This window comes from Manacus vitellinus, unplaced genomic scaffold (assembly GCF_001715985.3).
Source record: "Manacus vitellinus isolate BGI_N305 unplaced genomic scaffold, ASM171598v3 scaffold_0_pilon, whole genome shotgun sequence".
Taxonomy (NCBI): domain Eukaryota; kingdom Metazoa; phylum Chordata; class Aves; order Passeriformes; family Pipridae; genus Manacus; species Manacus vitellinus.
The window spans coordinates 33,163,325-33,174,252 of NW_021938789.1; positions in this window are offsets into that span (position 1 = coordinate 33,163,325).

Consider the following 10,928-nt stretch of genomic DNA (forward strand, 5'->3'; position numbering starts at 1 on the left):
TACTTCTGGAAAGAGGAATGAATGCTGAAGGAGGAACACTGAACAGCTGATTACTTCCACTGTTAACTTCAGTAGAACTAAATTAAAAAAAAAAAAAGTTAAAACACAGCTGGCTATTTAGAATGAACTGCTGAGAGATTTGTCAGTCACTAGCTCCTATTAAGGAGACACTTAGCTTGGGGGTATTTTTGGAAAGAGTTTCCATGGAGTTGGAGAGACTTCAGCCCTTTTGCTTTTTTCTGATTGGCCAACAGACAGGTGCTGAAAAAGGTGGTGGCAGAAATATTCCAGGCATGGTGAATATCACACGGGCAAGCAACAGCAACTTACTTTTTGTTTTATAATAGGCTGTATCATGTAAAAATATAATGGATTTTTCCCTTTCTCTGCTTCTGATGTGAAATGAAAAGATCTCAGACCAAGCACTGGTTAATGTCTGCTAAAATTACAACCTCTTGTGTTTACAGTTTGGGAGTGGTGTATTGTTCCATAGCATATGTTTAATGCCTTAAAACTGAACACATGTATTTTTTAGTCCAGGATATAATGTTCTACATACCTCTTATTTACAAATACATGGGTTATGTTTAAAGACTCTATGTCCTTCAAACATAAATGTACTATTCCATTATAAATGAACCATTTACTTTCAGAGGTATGCCAAATAGCAAACTGTTTTTCAAAATAGATACTTTCAGGAATGACAGAAAGTAGGTCTCAGAACTTGTAAAAGAGCAAGCCCTTTTAGCGGCCTTAGATGACAGCACTGAGAATGCTTGTATTTTTTAATTTTGGAGTCAATTTATAGAGCTTGGACTTCCAAAATAAATCCACTGGTCCTGTCAAAAGCAAAAGTTAGAATTTTGACAGAGTAGTGATTTTGTAATTAAAAGTACATCTCTCTCTTTAGGCATTACAGCTTCAGAGCCAATGACTAAGCATTGTGTGGGTACAGTCCTGATACTTTAGCACTGATGGACTGGAAAAATTGACATCCAAAATTTTTTAAGTTAAACAATCTGTTAAACACGATCTCCATTTAGACAGGATCAAGCTTTTTTCCTTTTCCTAGAGTGATCATTTCTGGGGGAAAAAATATTGCAGAGGTAAATTTAGTACATTTAGAAGGCAGAGATGAAAAACTGTCTAAAAATATATTCCAGACATAACACGATAGGTTCTACTCACCATCAAACATCAAAAATGCATGATAAGATGGGCTCACCTCCTTTCTGTACTGTTTGATACCTTGGTTAGAACCAAAATAGAGGCAAAGTGTGCAGTTTTTGGTGGTTATGTTGTTCCATGCTTTAAATTCTACAGCATCAGATGTGCACCTTGTATTGGATACTCCGTATCAAAGGAGGAACAATTAGTTCTAAATTAATGTATTTCATAGTTGTTCAATGAGATGTCCTTTGAGTTTCAGTGATACTTTATATAGCAATTTTCTAGTGCTTATACGAGCCTGATGGTATTAGTCTAGAGAAGGCAGTCAGATTGATTGATCAGTGAACTAATAAATTCTCTTGAAAAGATGAAATGTCACAGATAATCATGCAAAATATTCAACCTCTCAGAGGAAGAATGCAGGCCTAGGAGGAAGCAGCCTTTAGAGACAAGACAATGATGATGTAAGTATGCATTTGAGAGTTAAAAGCGTGAGACAGCAGAGAGAGACAGTGAAATAATGATTCATCTAAGTGGATTACTGGAAACACCACTTTCAGACTATTTGGAATACAATTTCTGGCTTTGCCATGAAAACTCAACTAAATCCAAAGGACCCATCGGATGAAAGACAGGAAGTTTTAGTAACACTATCACAAAAGGTTCTAAGATGCCATATGAGCAATCTAATATATATTATTTGCTAATACATATTATAAGTTTGGGCAAGGGTAAAACCTGGCTATAACCCACAGAATTTAGGTAATAAATCTGCTACTGAAAAACTTTTTGCAACAGAATTAACTGTACTGTTGCATATGTGGTACAGACAGAAATTGAGGCATATCTGATGTGCAAGATTAGGATTCAACAGAACCAATCAATCTAGATTTTTCTTTACATAGCGAGTGAGAAGGAAGGTGGTCTAAACAAACCAAACCAAACAACAAGCTGCTTAATTCACTTTGCTGCCACTATCAGATTCTGAAGTAATCCAAACAGTCTGCAGAGTTAGAAAGCTTATGTTGATACAAACAATTTTAGAGGAGAAGTTAGGTATTTTTTTTTATGGAATTGGGATAATAATTAATATATAATTAATGCATTACATGTATAATTATTATTATATATGTATAACATATTTTTTAAAAACTACCTACACATATGCAATTAAAATATATAAATGCACAATACTGAGGAATTCTTAAACATAAAACTTTTATTATTTTTATATAATTATAATTACGTATATTTTTGTATTTCATACGTGTATGTATGAGAATATATTACACAGTTTCGTGATCAGTTGATCTATAATTTCTATGTACACAAGCTATTAGAGCATTGATTTCTGTATTTTTCATAACGTTATCTTGGAGTATGCATTTTAAATCCTAAATTTAAACATCTTGTGAGCGAAAATTTAAAACCTCGCCTTGGGACATGCTGTCTGCAAGTTTTTAGACACAGAGTCAATGACCTCAAAAGCCCATAGAAGTTACCACCTCTCCTTTGCAGACATTTAGGTCTGTTTGACTAAGAACTCTCTTCTTACTTTTGTAGTGCAAATTGAGTGTATGGTGTAATATTCCAGCAAGCAGTGAAGCCTAGAGGGTTTCCTGAATAGGCAATTTTAATGTTCTTCATTTTTCTGGACAGTTGTACTGGTATGAGCGGAAGTGAGCTTGCAGTTTTTGGAATTGCACATAAGGGATGTTGGAGATTACGCTTAGGTTGTTGGAGTCCATTGACTTCAAATCCTGATGAAGTAAATTAGTAAACATAATTGACCAAAATTTTAACAATAGTTAGCTTTCATCTTTCAAAGTTCCATTGACTTAATTTATACAGTTATTTAACTAATAAAGCTTATAAGAATTTTTTTCTTTAAAAATATCTAAAAGATGTAATATGTGGAGATAAAACACCCCTTCCAATAATCATATGTAAACTGAAAGGTGACAGTTGTTGCCTCTACAGTGTGTTTTCAAAATGGAAATGATAATGACAATCTCACAGCTAAAAGCTGTGAAGATAATTATGATCTTTTGTGGATCAAAGCAAAAATAAAAGTGTAGAAAATTTTCTAATACATTTTCTTGGAGAAAGAAAATAGATCGGTTATTGACAGTCAATGAGTTTTGAAAAAAAATTTCAGAAATCTAGGTAGGAAGCTAATTCTCTTTTGTTTTTATTAAACTATTATATGGTTTGAGGAAGGTGTTTTAATTTTTTTTAAATGTTTATTATAGGACTTTTATTCTAAATATTTCCCTATTATTAGAGCAGACATAATTGTTTTTATATTTCACCAGCATTCTGCATGGATAGGTAACTTTATGACTCAGGAACTGTTGTTTTTAACAAAATACTTTAAATTTTGGTCAGTTGTAAGTCAAGTATGAGCCGATGCTTTTCATATACACACTTCAGTCCTTTCAGAAATCTTTCAAGTTCCCAAACATAATAGCTCTGAAGGCAAACTGCTCACTTGTACAGACTGCACATCTGCCTCACTGCTAAGGTCTCATAGAGGCTGCTTATGGTTTACATGGCATAGTCTTTCATTTTGTCATTATCTGATTTCTGAATGTTTGATTTTGTAGCCTTAATATTATTCTTGTATCTTGCATCATGGAATACAGGGGTACTTGAACATGATTGCATAATCCCTCTGATAGTTTACTAAGACTTCCTGAAATTTCACTTCTAGAATTGCACTAGTGTTTCATCATGCTGTATAGGTATGTAAGTTTACTTCGGTTCTTAGGTTCTGCCTAGTACACTGGCATCTGAGTGATTGTTATTTAATACAGGCAGACACACATTTCCTCAGAAATACGGTTCAAAATGTTAACAAGACTTCATGATAAGTCTCTTCAATCTGCTGGTTGTTTAGTGGTGCATAGTGATAACCAGGGATCAGTATTAGTTCTTTATTGAGCTTGCAGCCCTCACATCTTTTCTGAGCATTTCTTATGGGTACAGAGGCCTAAAATCAGGGTCATTCACTCTACTTATATGGGTAGAACAATTATTTTGCTTCTTGGCTAATACACAGAAAATGAGACAGGGCAGAGGAATGGCAAATGCATATGAGGGAATCAGTGTTCTAGGTATTTTTATTATTCAGTTTAATTAGCAAATGAATGATGAATAATATTACTTTAAAATGGTTGTTTGTTCTAAATATCACTACATTTTTATAGTAGCTGATACAAAGTAAAAATTTGTTCAAAAAATTTTGAATCATACAATAGAAAAAAAAGGTTTTAGACTGAATATGTGAGTTAATCACTTGAATATCACTGCTGCTTTGTGTGGTTTCTTTATTAACCCATACCCATAGGTATGGTAGACTACATATGTGTCCTTTACTCAGAACAAATACCAAAGAATTCTCAAAGCCTTAATATCATTTTACCTTTGGACATGTATTCTTCACACTGGATGGATATGTTTCATTATCGATGGATTACTACTGGTGGTATATGCACTGATTATGATTTTATTTTGCAGATATTTTATATGAGAGAAATTGGAGAATGTAAATCAGATTTATAAAGCAATGAACATGGAATTTATGGAAGACACTTAGCATTTCTTAACTAAAATTTCAAAAATACTTTATATGTAATTTGATTGATCAAAAGCAAGAAAAATCTTTGAAAAACACAGAGAAGGACAAAAGATGAATAGGAAAAAAGCAAAAACAATGGAAAAACCTTTGCATAGACAACCAAATTAAATACAATTTTAGGTCTGGAATAAATAAGGTAAAAGTTTTCCTGGAAACATGTCAGAGTAATTCTTTGAAATGTAGTGTAGAAATGTCTGGTTTGAATGTCTGTTTTCAACTATGGAAAGAACAATCCCTAGCTAAAGTTAAGTGTATATTTTTGTGGTTTCTTTGGATGGGATGGCAGGAATTAACTCTATGATGACTGGGGAGGAACATGCTAATAAACTTTGCCTACTGTAATGGCATATTATTTTCATACTAAAAGAAGAGTTTTGTGTGCAGCTCAGATCACATAAAGGAAATTAGTTTGTAAGAGAGGCACATTCTGTATTTGAGGAGTTTTCTAGGCACTACAGCAATTCATCAGCTTGGCATCATCTGAGATTTGTAAGTAGTTGTTTTTCATAATAGGTATATTGCAGATTATGTTGGGCCAGATGAGTAACAGAAGAGGAAAAAATGCTTTAAACATGCTAAGATACACCATGGAGCCATATTGCACTTTTTGACAGTGTATTTATTATGTTAACCGTGCATATCTTAGTTCAGTTCTGTTTTCACTACATTCAGCTGGCTAAGCTGGACAAGGTGGAGAGATGGTCTGATTCCAACGGGATGAGGTTCAACAAGGCCAAGTGCCAGGTCCTACACTTTGGCCACAACAACCCCCTGCAGTGCTACAGGCTGGGGACAGAGTGGCTGGAGAGAAGCCAGGCAGAAAGGAACCTGGGAGTTTGGATTGACAGGAAGCTGAACATGAGCCAGCAGTGTGCCCAGGTGGCCAAGAAGACCAATGGCATCCTGGTCTGTGTCAGGAATAGTGTGTCCAGCAGGACCAAGGAAGTCATTCTTCCCCTGTACTCGACACAAGTTAGGCCACACCTTGAGTACTGTGTCCAGTTCTGGGCTCCTCAGTTCAGGAAGGACACTGAGATACTGGAAGATGCCAAAGAAAGCCAACCAGGCTGGTGAAGGAACTGGAGCACAGGCCTATGAGGAATGATTGAGGGAGCTGAGGTTGTTTAGTCTGGAGAAGAGGAGGCTCAGGGGACACCTCATCACTCTCTACAACTCCCTGAAAGGAGGTTGTAGCCAGGTGGGGGTTGGTCTCTTCTCCCAGGCAACCAGCAGTAGGACAAGAGAGCAACGGTCTTAAACTGTGCCAGGGGAGGTTTAGGTTGGATATTAGGAAGAAATTCTTTACTGAGAGATGATCAGACACTGGAATGGGCTCCCCAGGGAGGTGGTGGATTCACCACCCCTGGACGTTTTTAAGATGAGGCTATGTGGCACTTAGTGTCATGGTCTAGTAATCACAGCAGTGTTGGATCAGAAGTTGGACTTGATGATCTTGGAGGTCTTTTTCAACCTGGTTGATTCTATGATTCCCTCCCCCCCTTCTCAAATTTATTTTAATAGGCAAATTCTGTTTAAAAGTTCCTTCTGGAAAAAGTCAGTGGAAACTACAAATAAGCAAATTAGAAAGTAAGCAAACCTATATTGCTGCCAATTATATGGGTTTATTATTTTTCTAATATGCGTGTGTGTGTAGTCATTTGTTCATATGTGTATGTTTGGGTGCATAAGTGTATGGATGTAATACAGGAGGAAGGAAATTGCTTGCAGAAAGGCTCTTGATAATGAACTCCATATGAGACAGTGCCCCATAACTTATATCTCTAAATTCTGGGCTGGAATTCGCATGTTCCGGCTGGCACTTCAATAAAATAGTTCCAGTAATTGCTAAATCAGTGTACCTATGCATTCCTTCTTGAGACAACTGCAATACTACTGTGAGCATACCTGTTCTACAATGTCAGCACTTGTACTACAGTATTAGTTTTTGCATGTTCTTATTTCTTCAGAAGTTCACAATTTAGAACTTTTTAGTACTGATATAGCCACCATTTTGAAAAATCATATTTTTTTTAAATAGTTGAAATAATATAGCATATCTGACAGTTGGGAGCATCATGGCAAAAATCCATCTGAAATCACCACTGCTTCTTACCTTCTGTTCTCTCATCTGTCCCAGCTGTGTGAGCTACCCCAGTCTCATGCTGGCTCTGGTACTTGTCGGGCTCCCCAGTGAGTGAATTTATAAAGACAATGCAGGAGAGAACTAACCCAAGAAAGACGTGAATAGTTTTCTACCATCTTAGTGAGTGGAATCAGCAAACGAGTGACAGAAATAAAACTAGAAAAGGTTGATGCTGTGAGAGTGTGGAAAGGGAACAAAAGAAAAGAACTGAAGTAGAGGTGTTCTGAAAAGGAAATATTCCAAGCAGCTGCAATGACCTGTCATCAGCTCACGTCACACTAACTTGTACTTCACTATGAAATACATTGTGTGCAATAATATAGATTGTGGCTCTTCCTCCCTCTGCTGCTCATTACCTGTAAGTGTAACTATACTTGTACCAATGCTTGTATCAGTACAAGACTCTGGGAATGGAACACTAATATGATCCAGGTTGAAAATAATCCTATCCTTTTGGCTGCTTATATTTAACTTGTATTGTTCAGTCATACATGTCAGAGCAAAGCCCAAGAAGTGCATTCTAGGCACCACTGAGATGATAATACGTATCTTTAAGCACACCTGTATTCAAATACTGGCTTTTAATATTCTAATATCTTTTAAAATGTGTCCACACCGCAGTGTGAAGAGAAATACCATGATTTAGCACAAACTATGGATGTTTCTTGGAGAATGGTAATTTTGTTATCCATTGCTACCATCCATGTGCTGCCTTTAGCTATGAAGCATGTAAGTTATACAGCAAAGTAAATAGAATTAAAATGCAAAGAAAGATTAAAAAAATTATTTTTAAGTAATTTCATGACCAAAACAGGTTTCCTGCTTAGCTTATCAGATGCAGGAATGTTGTATAAACAAGTAATTGAGATTCTCAATGATGAACATTTCCATACCATTTGGAGTAGAGTTCAAAATCAGAATATTTTGATGGGCATAAGTACTAAATAGAATTTTTCTCTCTTTACTAATTTAAAATACTTGCTGAATTGCAAGTATCAAAGCCAGAGGTATATATATCAGAGTAGAAAAAAAATAAGGCATAAGAGTGAAAAAAATTGCAAGAGCAGAAAATATCTCTGTTCCTTGTTTTAGTTGTTTTTTCTTTGGAATGGTAGATTGAAAATATCACTTTCCTTCAGACCTTGCTTTATCACCACAAGAAAATCTTTTATTATATGATAGAATGGTAAAACTCAGGAAAAATTGTCCAAGGACCTATGTAAGTACACATTGCTATTACTGCTACAGCTGTCAATTCCTGTAAGAATCTTCTTCAGGTTAAACTAGAGTCATATTTAATACAAAAATTATTAAATAAAATAATAAAAATAATAAGAAATAAAAATAATAAAAAGTCAGATTTAATGCAAAATCATTAATCTACTTTTCCTAGCAAGAAAGTTCATTCACAAAATTTTTTCCCCAAAATAATTTCTCTTCCCTACTAATTTTAAGGTTTCATACCTTGATGACAATCTTTCTTAAGTGCACAGAATTGTACAGAATGTACATGCTCCGTTTGTGAATAACGATAAAATTGCCAATATTTTTTTTAGATGGTACACAATATTGAGGTTTTAAATTGATAGAAGCATCATCATAGAAAAAGAGATCAGGAAATATATCGTAATAGGAAACTGCAATCTTTTTATGTAGATTAAGCATTTCTGAATCCTGAAACACTTGGATTTATTGTTCATCTCCTGTTATCTGAAGTTGTTCTCTTTTAAATTTTTTTAAAGAATTTCAAAATCTCTTCCTTATAAGGATGTAAAGAACTCATTTTCCTTTCCAGTCTTAAGACAAGAGTATATTAGAAGAGGTTTTGTTTTATATAAAGGAGCATGTGGAATCCTTGAAAAGCACATGAAGTAGATTCTCCATTGTTGTCTTTAACTGTTTGTTTCTAGGTTACAAGAATGCTAGACTTGTGTGAATGCATAATAAAAAAAATGAAAGTCAATTTTCCACTCTTTGTTGAAAAGCTGTGGAAATAAATAAATTGTGTATTATTTTTCATGTAAGTTTTTCAGTTAGTAGCTTTCTTAGGAAAGGGTTCAAGCTCATAGCCATATTGACTTTGTATAGTGTCATGAAAAGGATATTCAACAAAGCTGAAAAAATTATAATTTGTGAAGCTGAACAGCAACACATGCAGTAAACACCTGAAAATTACTAGAATTCTTTTTTATTGCACATATGGAAACTACCAAGCTGCCAATACAGAGGTAAGAAAAAAATTGCAGTTGCAGATTCTTTCTTTTTGTATTACATGAAGACTTTGAAAAAAAATTTATTTTACATGTATTTTCTGTTGTTCTTACTGCCACAATACCTCTTGTGAGGTGCTGGCACTGCTATTAGGTGTAGAACTAATATCCCTCACATGCAATAACAATCTTTCTCTCTTCTCTGGACTCTGTGTCCAGAGTAGTATTCCAGCTTTGTAGGTTTTTTTTACTATGTCTACACTTTGCTATGTGTTTCTCCTCTCTACATTAGGACAGAAAGAATCCTAACGACTTCTAAGTAAAACTGAGGGTTTATAACATTCCTGAGTGTGTTTGACTCCCTGGGAAACTTCTTCTGTTTTCCATCCATGCTGATACACTGTAAAGTACCACTGTATGCTATAAACCATGGTCCCTAAGGTCATTAAAAAATCATTTTGTTATTTTGGCACCAAACTTGAAAATGTTGCATGGAAAAAGACCACTTATTTTAATTATTATTTATCTTAACTCTGCAGAAATTGATTGACTGAACACAGACAATGCAAAAAACCCAAATCACTTAACAGCACTTGTGTGGAGGGGTATTGAATATCACAATGCTGCTATTGACCACAAAGGAAGACAGTATAGATGGTGTTCAGAAAAGGATTTATACAGGTCTTTTCAAAGATTTTATGTAATTGAAGACAACTGTGATAAACTATCTTATATTTCTTTTTTTCCTAACTGCTAATTGAAAAGCGTTTATTAGCTGCCACAAAGAAGTTATTATTGATCAGTGAGGTAGTCCCACAACCTTTATTAATATGGAACAAGTACACTACAGTTTCAAAAAAACTTTAACTAATGTTGAAAAAGGAACAGTGCCAACTCTTTTACTCAAAGCTAGAGAGTCATTGCTCTGTTGTCCTCTAACTGAGTATGTACAAATATTTATTGTGCCAAAGTAGCTGATAAGGCTGATTGTGCTATTAGAAAGGGCAGTACAAGGAGTAGATGAAGATTAGAATATGCATTTATACATTGCTTAACAGTTCAGTGTTCCAATAGTATTTCAGTCAACTAACTTGCTCATTCTCCTGTGATGTCAGAACTGACTTGCCCATGAATACCCTTTGACCTTACAGATCACCTGACTATGATGTAAAATGCCTATTACCCTTAGATAAACCTATGGGTGTGCACATAACATTAAATACATAAAATGTGTAAATAAAAAGTACAGAACTATGACAATGTAAACCTTTACTGAATTGGTATCTCTGCATAATTTCACAAACTGACATCATTTCAGAATGCCAAATATTCTTACATAAATTGACCCCTACTCCATTTCACTATCCTTTTTCCATCTGACAGGGATTTGCATGCAAATCCAAGGTTCTGCCTACCCCCACCTCCTTATTTCTCCAAGAATCAAAAACTCTATCATTTCATGATTGCTGTGCTCAAGATGGCCTCCAACCATCTTTTGTGATTTAACCCCAGCCAGCACACAAATACCATACACCCACTCTCTTGCTCCCTCACCATCAGGATGATGGAGAGAACTGGGAGAAATTGGGAGAAAACTCATGGTTAGAGATAGTTTAATCAGGAAGCAAAAGCTGTGCACACGAGCAAAGCAAAACAAAGTATTTCATTCACCCCTTCTCTGGGTTCAGCCATCTCTAGGAGACCAGGATTCTATCCTGCATAACGGTGACTTAGGAAGACAAACACCATCACTCCAAATGTCACC